The sequence below is a fragment of the Sturnus vulgaris genome, chromosome 8, assembly GCF_052056855.1.
Source record: "Sturnus vulgaris isolate bStuVul1 chromosome 8, bStuVul1.hap1, whole genome shotgun sequence".
Classification (NCBI taxonomy): Eukaryota; Metazoa; Chordata; class Aves; order Passeriformes; family Sturnidae; genus Sturnus; species Sturnus vulgaris.
Window position 1 is genome coordinate 4,551,133 of NC_142250.1, and position 18,081 is coordinate 4,569,213.

At 46.8% G+C, this 18,081-nt stretch overlaps 1 long non-coding RNA gene across 1 annotated transcript in view; it reads right to left on the reverse strand.

Moving 5' to 3' along the window:
* Positions 1-935: 935 nt before the first annotated feature.
* LOC148222955 (uncharacterized) overlaps positions 936-18,081 on the reverse strand; it is a 30,571-nt gene continuing 13,425 nt past the window's right edge. The window contains exons 2-3 of the long non-coding RNA XR_015805019.1: positions 11,598-11,724; positions 936-1,251 (exon numbers count right to left, since the gene is read on the reverse strand). This is a non-coding gene — a long non-coding RNA (uncharacterized LOC148222955). The remainder of the gene's footprint in view (positions 1,252-11,597; positions 11,725-18,081) is intronic.

The following is an 18,081-nucleotide window of genomic DNA, read 5'->3' on the forward strand; positions in this document are numbered from 1 at the left end:
GAAGAAGAATCTGGGCAATTAAATTACAGATGGACGTGTCTGAGGCACAGAGGAGGTCAGAGACCACGGAGGACACCACGAGAGCAAAAAAAATGCTGTAGGATGACACAAGAAACTGCAATCCAAGAGAGAGGAATCAGCAATCTGAGCATGACAGTTCAGCAAAGAGGGATGAATTCAGAGGAGCATGGAGCATGGAATGGGTGTGAATGAGGAGAATCCACATGGCAGAACACACGTGTTCCAGACTGAATCACCTCCATGGAGGGACAGAGCCAGGGGCTGATGGCAGCTTGTGAAGACACTGGGTTTATTCCCATGCAGAATATTCAGACTGGGAATGAAGTGTCTGCCCAAGAGGAAACCTGGCCTGTTCTCATCCCACTTTTACAGCAACCCCCATTGCCCGTTTCCTGGATTTGAAAGGATTCTCTCACATTTTTACATCACAGCATCCCTGAGGCTGGAAAAGCCCTCCCAGTCCATGGAGTCCAAGCTGTGCCCGATGCCCACCTTGTCCCTAGCCCAGAGCACTGAGTGCCACCTCCAGCCCTTCCTTGGACACCTCCAGGGATGGGCACTCCAAACCTCCCTGGGCAGCCCCTCACAAGGCCTGAGCACCCTTTCCATGGAGAGCATCGTTTAATTATTTGAAAGCTTCAAGAAAACAGAAGCAGCCTTACAGCTGGAATCCCTCTCCTGTTTGGAGTATTTCTTTCCCCTATAGAGATGGAGGATGGAATATACAAGCAAAAACAAGTGGGTGAGTTACTTCAGCTCTTCCAATAAGAGCAATTTCAGTTTTCCACAAGAACACACATTTATTAATATCAAATCTGACTTTAATGAGGATTTTTTTGGTGGAACAAGTACCTTCAGCACGGCCACAATATATCTTTATAATGCAGCCTAGTTGCCAAGAGAGACATTACAATTATAAGGGAAGTATCTAAAAGTGTTCGTGTGGTATTTTTGGAGTTGCATTCAAAAATACAAAGCCACAGCAGTACAGCCTTCTAATTCAAATTTAAAGGCAAGAAGATTCAATATTAAGCACTTTGTCCTGCAACTGGTCCAAAATTGATATTCTGCTGAAGAAAAAAAACCAAAATCAGCTAATGGGTTTTTAAAGTGTGCACAGAAACTTAAAAGGCTTACAGACCTTCCAGCTGTTGGCTTGTGAGCCCTTCCACTCTGCAGTGCCATCAGAGATGTTGGCAGACATGGAGCCCTGGATCAGAACTTGGATTGCTGGTCAAAAAGGAAAAAAAAATATTTGTAACAGTATTGAAGAGTTGGTCTGCAGTCAGAGAATCCCAGAATGGTTTGGGTTGGAAGGGACCCCAAAGATCATCCCCTGCCAGGGACAGGGACACCTTCCACTATCCCAGGATGCTCCAAGCACCGAAGTCCAGCCTGGCCTTGGACACTTCCAGGGATGCAGGGGCAGCCACAGCTTCTCTGGGCACCCTGTGCCAGGGCCTGCCCACCCTCCCAGGGAACAATTCATTCCCAATATCCCATATAACCCTAAGTCACTCCTTTTTTCACACAGTTCTATTGGATCCTCCTGAGTGTTTTGCCAGGCTAAGATCTGGAATGCCCTTCCCCATGCCTCCGCTCTACCTCCACTTTTGCTGATTTTTGTGTCTTCCCAAAGGAGTCTTTTACTCTCAATGCCTATTTGCATCCAAAGGGAGCTATCCCTCAACTGTATCCTCCTAAAAAGCTTGGGGGATAAAACTTGATGTCATCAACAAACTTTTCCACCCCGTGGTTCTCCCACTTACTTCTTGGTGTATTGAATCCTTGCTCAAATCCTTTAGCAACCTGTTGGTGACATCTTTCCAAAGGCTGCATACTCACTCCTGCTCAGTTTTTCGTGTCTTTAATTTATTATTCCCCATGTAAATACCTTCCCTCTCATCCCACAGCACCTTTAGTTGCCAAATTCTTATTTGAAACCTGCGTTAACTGAGATTTGAACTCATATGGGGCTTCCCTGAAAGAACTGAAAAAATGTAAGTCTTAACTTGCCCCCACAGACACCTCACTGGCTCTTGCAGAGAGCTGAGTTTATCAAAGCCTCAGCTAAACCTGGACTAGAGTTTATTTGATGGGGGACCTTGCCTAAACCTTGGTTTGGAGCTGTAGAAAGAAAATCTACTTTTAAATCACCATTTTTCAGAACATGTAGTTTCCCTTTGGAAACTGAGGTGACTACAGCAGATCTGGGGACATTTGCTGTAGTACAAGAAGACTGAAAGAACCCAAATTGCCCTTACTCTGAGGGGTTGGTATCCCTTTGATATTGTTCAGGTTTTCTGGAAATGGTTCAAAATTGCATGAGCAATTCTATGCTCTGCAGGCATTTGTGGGGCTCCAACAGGATGGAGCCCTTTTTCTTGCTGGCCCCAGCACTTGCACAATTAAAATTGTACCAGCATTGTCTTTTTCTTTACCCCTTCTCATTCAAAGGCACCATCCTTCTCCTTCCCTTATCCTCCCTCCCTTCCCCTCCTGCCCCTGGCAATTTCTAAAAGACCCAGCTTTGTTGTTTTCCTGGGGAGCAGCCCATCAATCCCAGCTGTTGAGAAAAGGACATGGGGCTGGAAGCATTTGGGGGTTGTGTTTTTGATGTTCAAGCTGAGCCCTGTTGGCTCCAGGCATGCAGAGAGGTCTGGGTGTTGCTGTCACATCTTGTCCACATAGAGAAACCCACGGGAGGAAGGGGATGGGAATTCTTCTCCCATATCCACTGGGATCTGTTTGGGAGCTGGTTCTTAGGGCCTCACAAGTGTCAGGCTGGGTCCAAACAACTGTTTCAAATGTAGTGGTAGGTGATAGACCAAGTAATATCTGCAGGGGCAAACAGCCCCTACACCCAGCTAGGAACCATCCCACAAAGAGCTGGTGTGCAAATGGACTTGACCCAATTATATTTGACTAATTAACCTTATCTGACACCCCGGAGCAGGGAGATGAGAACATCTGATAACAGCACTCAGCAAGTTAAGATAACAAGGGCTGATAGTCACACAATCATCGAAGGGTTTGGGGTAGGAAGGGACCTGGAAGACCATCTCATTCCACCTCCTGCCATAGGCAGGGACACCTTCCACTAGCCCAGGCTGCTCCAAGCCCTGTCCAACCCGGCCTTGGACACTTCCAGGGATCCAGGGACAGCCACAGCTTCTCTGGGCACCCTGTGCCAGGGCCTGCCCACCCTCACAGGGAACAATTCTCTCAAAAAATCCGAAGTAAATTTCCCCCTTTTCAGTGGAAGCCATTCCCCCTTGTCCTGGCACTCCAGTTCCTGATGCAGATTCCCTCTCCAGCTCCCCTGTATCCCCTTCAGATCCTGGAAGGAGCTGGGAGGTCTCCATAGACCTTTTTCTTCTCTTGACCAGGCCCAGCTCTCAGCCTGCCAACTTTCTCACCTCCTTGAGAATTGTTGAAGGTCTCTCTGTGATGGAAAACCTGGGCAGTGAAGTGTCAGATCAAATTCAGCATCGATCCATGGAAAACAAACTATAATGGAAACAAAATTCCAACCACCTCAGCACCCTCACAGGGAAGAATTTCTTCCTAATATCCGACCTAATCCTGCCCTCTATCCATGGAAAGCCATCCCCCCCTGGCTCCACACCCCTGTCCAGACTCCCTCTCTCTCTAAAATATTAAATATTGTAAATGTTAATATTTGCATATAAATTTAGATGGATTCCTTTGGCTCTCCAAAGGATGATGGAGAGCATCCCCCTGAAGCTCTGCCACCACGACCTTGTTCATCTCATCCCTAAATGAATCTGGTGATGTAAGCCTGACTCCCAGGGCTCTGTGCTTGCAATGTTCTAAATGGACCTGATTTAAATTGATATTCAATGAGAGAAGTTAATCATTTATGATGTCCCTGTGCTTGAAATCAAGCACAGACACACAGGCTCCCTGCTTGCCAAGCTTGTGCCATCATGAGATGGCAAACAGGGCTCTAAGAGGGTGGAAATGTAGGGGAAAAGAAAAAAAAAAGAATTTATGTGGTTTAGCCTAGGTGCTGGAGTAAAACTGAGATATTTTTCATGGTGGAGGTGAACATTCTCATCTTCAGCCCTCATCCAAACACTCTCCTCATGGGGTCCTAAAACACAAGGTGGATCAGCTGAATATACAGTCACTCCCTAAGCAGCCTAAAATCCTATCCCATAAGCAAAAAGCAAATATTTCCAGAGTATCCCTGCTTTCTGCCAGTGACATGTGCACTCTGTCAGGATAAACTTAGAGGGCAGGATGCAAACACAGGCAGAGACAAAGAATTATCTTTGTAATTCAGGCATAGCCAGCCAAAGGTGTTTAAATCAGAATAATATATAGCAGGAATCAGATTTTCTTAAGTGTTTAAATCCCCCAACAAACAACACCACAACCAAACCAAACCCCGAAGCAAATACCTGATTTTTACCTTGCTGCCCCTCACAGAACTGCCATAAAAATTCAGTCTTCCCTCCCACACAAAGCCATTTGATATCAAACCAGTCTGGCTGAACTCCTGCTTCCTGTTAGGACCCAAATTCTGCTATGACATTGCTTCTGCAGAGACCCAGCCTCATCCCTCTTTTCCATTAATTTGATTAATTGTTTTTCCATTTGTATTCTTTGTGATGTTCCTCCAAACACTCCACAAATTATCTTGCCTGTAGAAAGCCAGAAGTTGTTTGGCTTTTTGCTTTTTTTTTTTTTTGTTCCCTTTCCCCCCTTCCTCTTTAAACTGGAGTGCAGCTTGGGAGACTTTAGATCTGCCATTAGTTTTAACTGCTCTGTGTAGACCTGCTGGCACCACCGAGGAGAGGGAGGGCTCCGAGGATGCTCCCGTGTCCCCGGCCAGCAGAGAGCCAAAGCCACCCTTATTATTAGTGCTACTGAGCCTACATTTCCCATATTATTAATCATTAAAGCCTGACTCCAGATTCAGGCTGGTCAGGGAGCTCTCCCCGAGCTCATTAATCACGCTGGGCACTCATTTACTTCTCCTTCTACAACTTTTCCTAATGCACAAGGAGGAAAAATGAAATGCAGGTGATTTTTTTTTTTTTTTTTTTTTTTTTTTTTTTTTTTTTTTTTTTGTTGGGGAGGGGTGGGGGCTCCTGCTTGATCTCCCAAATAGAAGCAGCAGGAGTATTTTGCTTGTCAAGAGGACAGTAATTCTTCAAATCCCCCTCGAGAGATAATGAGTGGCAGCGTGCCGCTTTTGATCTGTCATAATTACGGAATGAAAAGGAGCGGATGCAAAGCTGCTGTGCCACGGGAAGGTCACTCCTTTAAACATGCAGGATTCCCTCTGTGGCTAATCCCAGCTTGTCCCCAACAGCACAGGCTATTTTTAGGCACAGCAGCGGGCCCACTACACATCCTGGCCCTATAAAAGCAGCGCCTCTCTGGTGCTTCTCCTCTAGGGCAGCTAATGAGTAGGTAGGGAAATGCTGGCTCCGTGCTTTGGACTTCCATGCTATTCCAAGGAAGGACAGCGGGAACGTCTCCTCTCTGGCGTCAAACAGTCCCCCCGCAGCATCCAGGCAATTTCAATTATTACAAGGCAATGGTACAAGTATGAAGCTGGGCACAAAATAAAGTAATTACATTTAATTAGGCAGCCAAAAAAAAAAAAAAAAGAAAAAAAAAAGTGATGGCCTGAGCCTCATTGCCTTAGATGTAGCCTTTTGTTGACTCAACACGGGACAGGTAGTGAATGAAACTTCAAAGTGTAAGCAGCTGAATTGCTGCTTAATTACTGGAGGCCTAGTCAAAAACACAGCAGAGAAACAGCGACAACAACAAAAAACCCAAGAAAAAAAAAAACCCAACAAACCCTCAATTTTCTGCTGTCAAAGGTATTGAGGCAGAGATACCCGTCTCAGAGAGGCTCTGAAATTAAGGATTATTCCTTAAGTCGGTGTTTGTGTTCAGAAGTGAGTTTCTGTTAATGCAGGGCTCTCAAATGATGCTGGATCAATCCTGGAACCTGCGAGCACTCAAAAGGGACCTGGGTGCAAACAAATTCCTGTCTCACAAATCTCACTGACCTGTCAACTTCCAAGTCCACATTTTGACTCCTTTGATCCTCTGATCTCCCCCTCTCAAGGAATCTTCCCTGAATAGATAGCTTTGCCGAGTCAGAAATGATGGGAGATATAAAAAAATAGGTCCAGGAACACTGGATTCTTAGGTACAGCCTCTCTCAGTTTCGCTGTTTCACATCCAGGATTGCAGAGTTTGCCAGGGCAGCCTCTGATCCTTCCATAAGCATCCCACTGCTTTATCACACAAATGTGGAAAACGAGTGGGTGTGAGAAGCAAACAGGAGGGACCTGGAGCTGCTGGAGAGAGCCCAGAGGAGGCACCAGGATGACCAGAGGGATGGAGCAGCTCTGCTGGGAGGAAAGGCTGGAGAGGAGAAGCTTTGAGGTGACCAAATTGTGGCCTTCCAGTGCCTGAAGGAGCTACAGGAGAGATGGAGAGACTTCTTACAAGGGACGGAGTGCCAGGGCAAAGGGAATGCGAGAGGGCAGGGATAGATGGGATATTGGGAAGGAATTGTTCCCTGGGAGGGTGGGCAGGCCCTGGCACAGGGTGCCCAGAGAAGCTGTGGCTGCCCCTGGATCCCTGGCAGTGTCCAAGGCCAGGCTGGACTTTGATGCTTGGAGCATCCTGGGATAGTGGAAGGTGTCCCTGCTCACTGTAGCCGTGACACTGGATGAGCTTTAAGGTCCCTTCCTACCCAAATCAGTCTGGGATTCTGTGATTGGTCTCATCCCATTTCTCACACAAGCCCGACAGTCCCCTCTCCTCAGAGGTGCTCAGATTTGCAGGAGAATCTGCAGCCAGTGGAAGATTTGTTTCATCTCTCTGCCTACTCTGGGTATTTACCAGTGGGAACAGCTGGAAGACAAAACAGCATCTCCTACAAGGATTTCTACCTGGCTCAGCTTTTCTCTCAGGAACCCCTGATGATTCTGCCCATTTTAACTGCCCTTCCCACCCTACTTGCCTGTCTCTCACACCTTTTTCCCTTTGATTCCCCCTCACTCTCATCTGTCTCTCCTGCTGCTTGTCCATCTCTCCTGAGCCAGGCTTTTCATCCCCTTTTGATGAGCTGCTTCACACTCCCCATCCAGACTTTGGACTGAGATCAGAAGCAGCTCAGGAAAAGGTGAGAAGAAGGATTCAAAACATGCAACTCCCTCCTCCTAAACCCTTTACTTCAGCAGATTTAGAGAGCTAAAATAATTTGTTTTATATGGTGGGGCGCTGTGTTGCTCTGTCAGTCCTGTCCATCCCTTCCTCAATCAACAAAAATTACAAACAAGCAAAAAAGGCACACATTTTCTAGAAGACTTCTCATTATCTGATTCCACATCTCAAAACTGTGTCAGGTGTTCATTTTGGAATAGTGGCTCCCTACCCAGGAATTATTAAACACCAGCGTGTCCCAGAGTTTTTATTTTGTTTGGCACGGGGAGACTGCACTGATGGACTAAAATCACTCCGTCTAAACTGGGCTGTAAGTGGGGAGGTAGATTTTTTTCAAGAGCAAGCTGTGCTTTCTGTCCACAGACTGAAAACTCAAAAACCCTCAGCACTTGAATTTTGGCCCTTTTCCCCAATATTTCTGCATGTGTAGCAAAAGGTTGGAGATCAGGGCAAGGTTCTTCCCCCAGAGGGTGCTGGGCACTGCCCAGGCTCCCCAGGGAATGGGCACGGCCCCGAGGCTGCCAGAGCTCCAGGAGGGATTGGACAGCGCTGCCAGGGATGCACAGGGTGGGATTGTTGGGGGGTCTGGGCAGGGCCAGGAGCTGGATCCATGATCCTGATGGATCCCAACTCAAGATATTCTGTGATTGCCACCTAAACTCACCATGCTGAGGTTGGTAGCTTAATTGGGAATGCACAGAGATTGACACTCCAGGAGTGGCTGTTTCCTCACAGAGTTTGGGGTTCTGCAAACAATGTTCAGTTTTGAGAAAAAATTATCTTCCCACCATCTCCAGCTGAAATTTAACAGCTCCACTGTGCTGGAAATGGGCTCTGGAAGCTGGGAAGTAGTTCCTGGGGGAAATGCACATGGCTAAACTTCCCAGTGTGATGATGGGATTACACCAGCCCTTGATCAGGCTGACTTTATTATTAATTCATAATTAAAGAGTTCAATGATTTTATAAGTTTTCAGTTATTTCATCTCCCTCCCCAGTGCCAAACACTCCCAGTTCTCCCACTTTGGGCAGGGTACAATGTCCTGCTGTCACTTTTCCCACCGTTCCCTACACTCATATCCATAGGCATTTTTTCCCATACCCTCACCAATTTGCATTTTTCCTGGAGATAACTTTATAAGGAGGCATCTCCTCCCTTCTCTACCTCATACTTGGACATTGTTTTCCACAGGGGTGATGCAAAGACATAAAAAATTCACTTGACAGTCCCATGTGGATCTCAGAACAAAACTCAACAGCTCTAATCTGCTCTTCAAATATGAAACATGGCCTTGCAGGGCACAATATGGTGTGTTCAGGGGCCTTTTTCTGAGCACTCCTGAGCTCCAGCTTTATCTATTAGGATTTATCTTTTACCAATAAAAGCATCAGTTCTGGGATAATTCAAGGGTTTCACCAAAATCAATAGGATTTTCTTGTGGTTCTCTGCACTGTTCCCTTCTAGGGTGGGGTCAGAATAAAAGTAAAATAGGGAGAGGGGAAGGCAACCAGGAATTCAGCAGTTTCCCCAGCTTCTGCACGAGATAAGCAGGGCACAAAAAGCAGGCATTATCCTGGAACTGGATTTAAATTAGATTCCTTGTATCTTTCAACAAGACATTGAAATGGTTATTATAATTATTTCAGCTGAAATGCTACTGGAAATTTTGGGTTTCTGATACAATTCAAATTCAAATGCAGGGAGAGCTCACACATTTCCCTTGCTATGAATGTGCTCACTGAGGAGCAGTTGGTTAGGAAAAAGAGATAAGAGGTTGGAGAGCTCCATCCCTTTTTCCCTGGAGTCACTGGGACAGCAGTAGGAGTACACCTACTTGCACATTAATACACAGTTACAAGATGTTGGAAATGAAGAAGAATCCTGAGGTTGCAACAAAAGATGTTTTTGATGACTCGAGTTTTTTGGGAACTCTCTGGTGGCAAAACCCGGATATCTGGAGACAATTGCTACGTCACCAACTCACTCTTTTTCCAGTGGCATGGAGCCATGGATTGGCTGTTGACTGCCTTCATTTACTGTCACATTTACAAACAATTCTGGAGCAGCTGCCTCAGTAAACCCTGGGCTTGTCTAAAACCAGACTGAAACATTGACTGTAGCATATTTGGAATGGAAAAATCCTGAAAAAAATCAGAAAATCTATTTCAAATCCCTTAACAATCCTCTCTCAAACCCATGTATAAAATTGCAGGAAGATTTTGTGTGTTTTGTGTCTTCAGGCTGCTGTTACAGCAAACTATTCCCATCACATTCCATGAAATCATGGAATGGTTTGGGTTGGAAGGGACCTTAAAGTTCCAAAATTCCACTCTCTGCCAGGGCAGGGACACCTTCCACTATCCCAGGTTGCTCCAAATCCCAAAGTCCAGCCTGGTCTTGGACACTTCCAGGGATCCATGGGCAGCCACAGCTTCTCTGGACACCCTGTGCCAGAGCCTGCTCACCCTCCCAGGGAACAATTCCTTCCCAATATCCCATCTAAATATGCTCTCTTTCTACTGCCTCTTTTTATTACTTCCTAGAGCTAAAGAGAGAAGTCAAGTTTAGAGTCAGGTTCCCAGACTGGCCTCCTGAAGGCTCAGGGAGCTTGAAGAATCTCCCACAATATCATCACAGCTGATCAGTGACAGATAAATGTGAGGTTCTTTCAGCAGAACCAGTCCTGAGCTTTCATAAGAACTGATTTTTGCTACTCTGGGGAGGAGGGCTCAGGAACATCCTCCCTGCGTTGGGAAGGGCAGCAGTGGGGTAGGAATTCAGGAGTGGACTAAGGAGACAGACTCCATTCTCTCTAGGGCTTCCACAGCCCTGGTGAAGAGCCAAGAGGTTCCTTCCCTATTCACAAATTTCCTCCTCCCTCAGTCATTCCCTGCAGTTGGGACATCTCACCTGCTTGGAGACAGCTGTTGGATGAAAGGCAGCAAGGATGGGATTGCTCCTGACTGAATAACCCACTAATCCCAAAACATGACACAACAAGCCTCTCATTCCCACTTCCCAGTTTCATCTTCCTCCTCTCCCCAGGGCATTTGTGGAGCTGAGATCCTCATCCCTGGAGTAGTCCAGCCTTTTCCATGGAGCTCATGGCTCACTTTCCCAACCACAGGAATTTCACAACTCAGTTTCCCTTTCCTAACCTTGCTCAGGCTTCTCCTTGTTTTTCATCCCAAGGCTTTCTGGCATGTGCCTCCATTTTCCAATTGAGAAATGATGGCCTGAGGGCCATCAAAACCACAGCTTGGGATTTTTTCCTCCCAAGAGATTAATTCACTGTCCCATAAATTTCAATGTCATGTAAGTTCAAAAATTATTTGTCCATTTTTATAAGGCTTCACCTGAATCATCTGCACCCATGCACACGCCCAGGGCCAGGCAGGAAGAGTTTCCAGTATGCTTCTGAAAGGTATTTTAATAAAAGCTTCTAAATTGCTTTTTATTTTTTCATTAAACAAAAATAATAAATTAATAATGTTTGGTTACTGGAAAGAAATGTGACAGCAGGTTTGTTCTTCGATATTTATAAATGCACTGCTAGATCATGGAATACCAACATGGTTTGGGTTGGAAAAGACCTTAAAGCTCATGCTGTTCCACCCCTGCCATGGACAGGCACATCAGGACATCCTGGGATAGTGGAAGGTGGCAGGGGGTAAGAATTGAAGGAGCTTGAAGTTCCTTTCCAACCCAAACCATTCCCTATTCCATGATTCTACACCCAAGGAATTACTCAGATACCATCGGAATTGGCACAATATAAAACCTCTTCAGAAAGGAGAAAGAGATTTTATGTGAACCTGTTTGAAATACAAATTATAATAACCTGTCTTTGCCTCAAACACTTCTTTTCTAATTCCTTTTTTTAAAATGTGATAAAAGCAGCCCTTTTCTATAATTTCTGAGAGGAACAGTTCAACTTTCAGCTGGAAAAGGTGGTGTTCTACCAGGTATTTTTGCTTTGCATCCATGAGGTCTCATCCAGAATGCAGGATCCTCTATTGCACATTTCCTGGAGGTAACAACCTGCTGGAGCGAGTCCAGAGAGCTGTTCCACCTGGAATAATCTGATTGATCCATTCCAGGTTACTTAGAGAAGGGCTGGACAGAGGATGCACATGATAACCACCCTCAAAGTAATAAAAACCACCAGGAACCAGATCCCTCATTCTGCAGGAGCAGGATAAGGAGTAACAGGGAGTTTTTAATAAAGAGGTGAATACTGGGAGAGGTCCAGGAAAGTCTCCAGCCCTCTGCAACTCAGATGTTGCAAGAATTCCACCCACCTATAACTCAGAGAAGATTATTCTTTGATTCTCCAGCCCACTATGACTCACCTGTTTAACCTTCCTTTACCTCTTCCTAATCTGAATTCCTGAACGTGGGACACCCCACCAGCTGCTTGGAAAGTCGGGCCATGGGAGCAGATGTTTCTGGTGAATCAGAGCTCCTTCAAGCACAGGCCTGTAAAGCAAGAGGGAAGGATGAACAGCTCAGCCTGCCCTGGGAGCAGCCAGCTCAGAGCTTCAGCCACCAGCAGATCAGAGAATCATGGAATCTCCTGTGCTGGAAGAGATCCATAAGGATCATCATCCCCTGGCCCTGCCCAGACCCCCCAGCAATCCCACCCTGTGCATCCCTGGCAGCGCTGTCCAATCCCTCCTGGAGCTCTGGCAGCCTCGGGGCCGTGCCCATTCCCTGGGGAGCCTGGGGAAGAACCTTGCCCTGATCTCCAGCCTAAACCCTCCTGGCACGGCTCCAGCTGTTACCTGGGCCCTGTCCCTGCTCACAGAGAGCAGAGTTTGGAGCTGCAGCCCCTGGTGAGCTCTGCCCTCAATCTCCTCCGGTGAACAATCCCAGTGCCCTCAGCCACTCCTTGTATGGCCCTTACAGACCCTTTCCCATCCCTGTGTCCCTCCTTTAGACCCTCTACAATGGATTTGGATCCTTTTATAACCCTCTCTTCTCCTCCCCACCCTGCCTTGCTAAAGCCACCATCCCTGGGGATGATTTCCTCTGCCAAAGAACTCCAAAGGTTGTCTCTGAGGCACAGCAAAAGCCAGGTGTGCTGGGAAGAGGAGAAGCACAGGTGTAAAGAGGAGTGTAGAGCTGACATTCCCATGGGATTAACCATTTACTTCCTCCTTCTCCAGCAGGCTGCAGAGAACATGCAGCAAGGTGCCTCCAAAAGATGATTCCAAAGGCGTTTTCCCAAGCTGCTCACACCCTTCCAATCACACACCTCCAGTGAAGGGCTGAATCACTGACAGATTTAATGTCTTACCACATCCCAATTGCGGGAAGAAATTCTGCTGGAATTTGGCTGGGATTTACAGAATGATACTAGAATCAAGGTGTTGATAATTCCCTCAGGGACACTTTGTGGCATTGGGGCAGACTCTCTATTTCGTCACGGCAATATGGAAAGCCAAAATTCAAAGTTTTCTCTGCCAGGAAAAAGCCAGGGGAAGAAAACAGGCCTCGGGAATTAAAAATATATGTAAGATAATTAGTTTTGAGAATTTGCAAGGGGAGATAGTCCAAACTGTGCCCTTTTAAAATAGTGGGAAAGTGCAGCTAAATCTTTTGGAATGCTAACAGCCCTTTTGCATTTCATCTGGCAGGTCCCAGGTGGGTTGCAGACTAATTATCTGAAAATGCACCTGCTCACAGCTGGAGAACAGCTGTGCAGCTCTGGAATACTCAGAGTTTAGGACACCTGATCTTTTAAGTGTACAAAACCATATAGTCCACAGAAATGCTGGAGAGGAAACAGTCAATGAATTCTGGTATTAGATGGAATTTAAAAGCTGCTTCCTGAATTGCAGCAAGGAGCTCATTGCCTTAAACCTACAAAGCCTTTCTTATTTTGCAGTGCAGAGCAGGAGTGGATTTTGTAGCTTGAAACACCCTCCTCTTCCCGTATTCTTTGTTTCCTCCAGTACCTCCTTCTGCCTCATGGATTGTATTTAAGTGATTGTCATATCCTGCCTGCAATGCAAAAAAGTTTGTGCTGTCTGGTTTTCCATTTAATCACAGAATCCCAGGATCACTGAGGCTGGAAAAGCCCTCCCAGCCCATGGAGTCCAAGCTGTGCCCGATGCCCACCTTGTCCCCAGCCCAGAGCACTGAGTGCCACCTCCAGCCCTTCCTTGGACACCTCCAGGGATGGGCACTCCAAACCTCCCTGGGCAGCCCCTCACAAGGCCTGAGCACCCTTTCCATGCAGAAATTCCTCCTGCTCTCCAACCTGAGCCTCCCCTGGCACAGCTTGAGGCCGTTTCCCCTTGTCCTGTCCCTGTTCCCTGGCAGCAGAGCGCGACCCCCCCTGGCTGTCCCCTCCTGTCAGGGAGTTGTGCAGAGCCAGAAGGTTCCCCCTGAGCCTCCTTTTCTCCAGGCTGAGCCCCTTTCCCAGCTCCCTCAGCCTCTCCTGGGGCTCCAGCCCTTCCCCATCTCTGTTCCCTTCTCTGGACACTCTCCAGCCCCTCAGTGTCCTAGTGGGAGTCCCAAAATAGTGCAGAGGTGGCTCCTGCCTGACAGATGTGGCCACATCTGGTCTTCATCTGTGTCCTCTGGATCAGACTGAGGGTTCTCACCTGTTGTGTGTCCTGACCTCCAGGCTTACAGTGTCCTCCTTGGGTTTGATATTTATCTCATATCCATCCCAACCAGAGTGGTTTAGGAGAATCCCAGGGGATCTCAGAGCTATCCCACAGGCTCTGTGGGGAGGGGTGGGCAGGAGGCTGTGCATTCCCACAGACCTGGGAGCCAGGATGGAGCTGCCATTATCTGCAGTCACAAGTGGTTGTTCAAAGCCAGATTTTAAGCACCAAAAGAAACAAATCCAGGGCAAAGCTGGAGACTGGGAAGATCAGGAGTGTGCAGGCTGTTGAATGAGCATGGAAATGCAGCCATGGGGATACTGGTCAGCAAGGTAAATTGCTTTTGGCAGCTGCCAGCCCACTTGTTTTGCTGTTCCCACTTTACACCACCAGCTCAATCACCTCCGTCAGCCTTACACAAACGCCTCAATTTTCTCTTCCTGGACTTCATCTCTTTTCTTTGTCTCATACACTTTGCCCAAACAACAGGAATAAATTATTCCATGGGATCGTCATGCTCTTCTATGGACATGACAGCAACAAAGACACTTTCTCACAATCTTAGTGATGCACACAGATAATCTTGAATTACTGCTGAACAACAAACACACGCAAGCCTTATCTGAGGAGCTGCAGCACCTCTGGAAATCATGAACTGATCAGCAGCAGTGGTTCAAATTCCTTGTTTTCCTAGGAGCATTAACATTTAGGTCTTCCTGCCTGAAACATTTGGAAACCCTCGTTAAAAATGTTGTTGGACAAGCCAGGCTCCGCAATGTCTGTTTGGAAAATCCAGCCCTTACAGCACAGGAAAAACCACACATGGGGCAGAAAGAATAAAATCGACTTCAAAAGGAGCAACTGAGGGTTTCAGCACCACCCTGATCTCCAAGTGGATCAAGCAAATACAGGATGCACCATGATTGTGTTGGAAAAAACAAGGAGCAAGGCATGGCACTGATTAACAGCTCTGAAGAGGCAGCACAGGGAATCTGTGCTAAGTTTGTGCAGCTTGACTGTAGGTGAGGGGTGGTTAAGGGATGTGTCAGATTTCAGGGGTTGACAGGACACTCCAGGAGCTGAGCCCACCTTCCTCATGACCCCCATACAGAGCAGCAAGGCTTTTCTGTCTCAAAATCCTTTTTGCAGAGTTGATTTCTCACCATGACACATAACTGAGCATTCAAGTGTTCCAAACTGGATCAAGAAACCATGAAGATTTTGCCATGGCAGCTGGGGAAAGTGAACACACACGTCTGAATCCTGTTGGAACCACAAACTCTGTTGAAATCTACAGCTCAGCTGATGAGCAGGAAGGGGGAATACCAGACTGGAGATTTATATATTCCAGAGAGTCATAAGAAGATCAGAAAGAGGAGTTTCCTTGTCAGGAACAGACCTGCAGCCTTCGGGGACTGCTGTTTGTGCCACCTCTGCCATGAGCAGGGACACCTTCCACTATCCCAGGCTGCTCCAAGCCCCAAAGTCCAACCTGGCCTTGGACACTTCCAGGGATCCAGGGGCAGCCACAGCTTCTCTGGGCACCCTGTGCCAGGGCCTCCCACTGAACAATTCCTTCCTAATATCCCATCTGACCCTGCCCTTTGGCAGTGGGAAGACATTACCTGTGTCCTGGCACTCCATCCCTTGTAAGAAGTCCTTCTCCATCTTTCTCCTCAGCTCCCTAAATGTCCTCATAAAGCCACAACACATTCACTGGACAAGAGGGAAGGATGAACAGCTCAGCCTGCCCTGGGAGCAGCCAGCTCAGAGCTTCAACTGCCAGCAGATCAGAGAATCATGGAATCTCCTGTGCTGGAAGAGATCCATAAGGATCATCATCCCCTGGCCCTGCCCAGACCCCCCAGCAATCCCACCCTGTGCATCCCTGGCAGCACTGTCCAATCCCTCCTGGAGCTCTGGCAGCCTCGGGGCCGTGCCCATTCCCTGGGGAGCCTGGGCAGTGCCCAGCACCCTCTGGGGGAAGAACCTTGCCCTGATCTCCAGCCTAAACTCTCCTGGCACAGCTCCGTGTCCTTTTGATGTCTGCTAAATTTCTTCATTGAGAAGATTTTAGATCATAGAACTGGCATATAAATCCCAGATAATTCCTGGGTCCTGGTTCCATCCTCACAAACTCAGCTGTCTGAGCTGTTTGCTTTCACCTGGTATTTCTTTCTTTGGAACAAAGTTTGTTGGGCTTTTTTTTTTTTTTTCCCAAAGAAATTGGAAAGAGATGAAGCCAACCCTCTGGAGAGCCAGGGGGATTTGTGAGACCTGTGGGCAAACCTTGATTCCTATTTATCCTCCCTGCACAGGGCATCTCTATCTTGGGGGAACACTGACCTGCATAATGCCTACAGAATTAGATGGAAATTAAGAAAGAGAATTTCACTTAAAACAGATCCCAGTGAAAAGTAATTCAGTGGCAAATGCAGCCACATAGAAAGAATGACTTTGCAAATAGGTGACAGTAATTAATGGGCAGACTTGATCATCTTAAGGCCTTTTCCAACCTAAACAATTCTATGATCCCTTCCTGGAAAAACCTTGTTGTTAAGAGCTCTTTGATGTTCTAAACACATCCTGATATTAAGATTTTACAAAAAAAAAGTAAAAGTTGGAGAGAAAATAAACTTTTGTTGGGAGCAGAATCTAAACAAACCTTAGGCAAAATAGGGGGGTGCTAATGGCTGTATTTTATCCAAGTTAGACTGATAATTAAAAAACAGTGGTCTTTTTCATAAGCATTGACTTCACTGACCGTTAGTCACCTGCATGTCTGTTTTGAGGCTGACCACTCATCTTCTGCCATAAAGTTATTTTTATTACATTCATTAAAATAGGTATTATTTTTCTTGCCAGCTAAAGCTGTTGAAATTTACTGCTGACTTGGATCAAGCTGAAATTTTAGCTTCCCACTTTATAAAAACTGTACTGCAGCAGTCAGAATTCCTCACTGCTTTCTTTTCATGTCAGGGCAGCAAATTCCTTCATCCCAGAACTGACTGTCAAGATCAAATTTAATCTCAGAAGAAGTAAAGGGCACAACTCATGCCAGGCAATAGAACAGGCCTCTTCTTCCATGTTTTCCTTATTACCTTGTGCTCCTTCAGCACTACAGTTTCCTGTAAGGACAGGAATTAATTCTCCAAAAATATTTTCTTCACTGATAATCTTGTAAAAAGTTTCTGCAGTTACTTTGCAGACATAAAAACTATAATTTTTTAAATTAAGATATCTAACTATCCCAATTCCAGCCTGTAATTAAGTCCTTTATATGTTCTTAATATTTTTTGTTGTCAGGGACTTCCTAAATTAACCATTCTACCTGTGATTCATGTATCAAAGACAAACATTTTATAGGAATATTCTGGAATTTTTAAGCAAGGAATATGTTGCTAATTCACCCCTGAGACACAATCACCTGCATGTGGGGAAGGCACAGTTGGTGCTTTTAGGGTCCTTTAGGATCCATGGAAGTGAGGGCAGCTTGAGCCAAGTGACGATCCTGCAGCCTTCCAGCTGGGAATGAACTGGGGTCCCCAGCACAGGAAGGACATGGAGCTGTTGGAATGAGTCCAGGAGAGGCCATGGAGATGATAAGGAAAGAGCTGGGATTCTTCAGCCTGGAGAAGAAAAGTTCTGGGGTGACCTGACTGTGCTTTCCAGTGCCTGAAGGGGCTGACAAGAAACATGGAGAGAGATTTTGGACAAGGGATGGAGGGACAGGACACAGGGAATGGCTTCCCAGTGCCAGAGGGCAGAGATAGATGGGATATTGGGAAGGAATTGTTCCCTGGGAGGGTGGGCAGGCCCTGGCACAGGGTGCCCAGAGAAGCTGTGGCTGTTCCTTGATCCCTGGAAGTGTCCAAGGCCAGGCTGGACTTTGGGGCTTGGAGCAGCCTGGGACAGTGGGAGGTGTCCCTGTCATGCAGAGGGTGGCACTGGATGGGCTTTAAGATTCCTTCCAACCCAAAGCATTCCATAATTCTGTGATTCCAGAGATATTTCTGCCACATCTCAGTTTTCACACACTCATGGAATGCCCTGCCTTGGAAGGGACCCACAGGAATTCCAGCTCCTGCCCCTGCACAGGACCACCCCAAACCTTTCTGCTGTTTAAGCTGGTGCTTCCCTAATCCTTTGCAGTCCTTCCCCAACCCTCCCAGCTGTGCAGTACCTGTTCCAAACCCTCACTCCACACTCCTGCAGCATC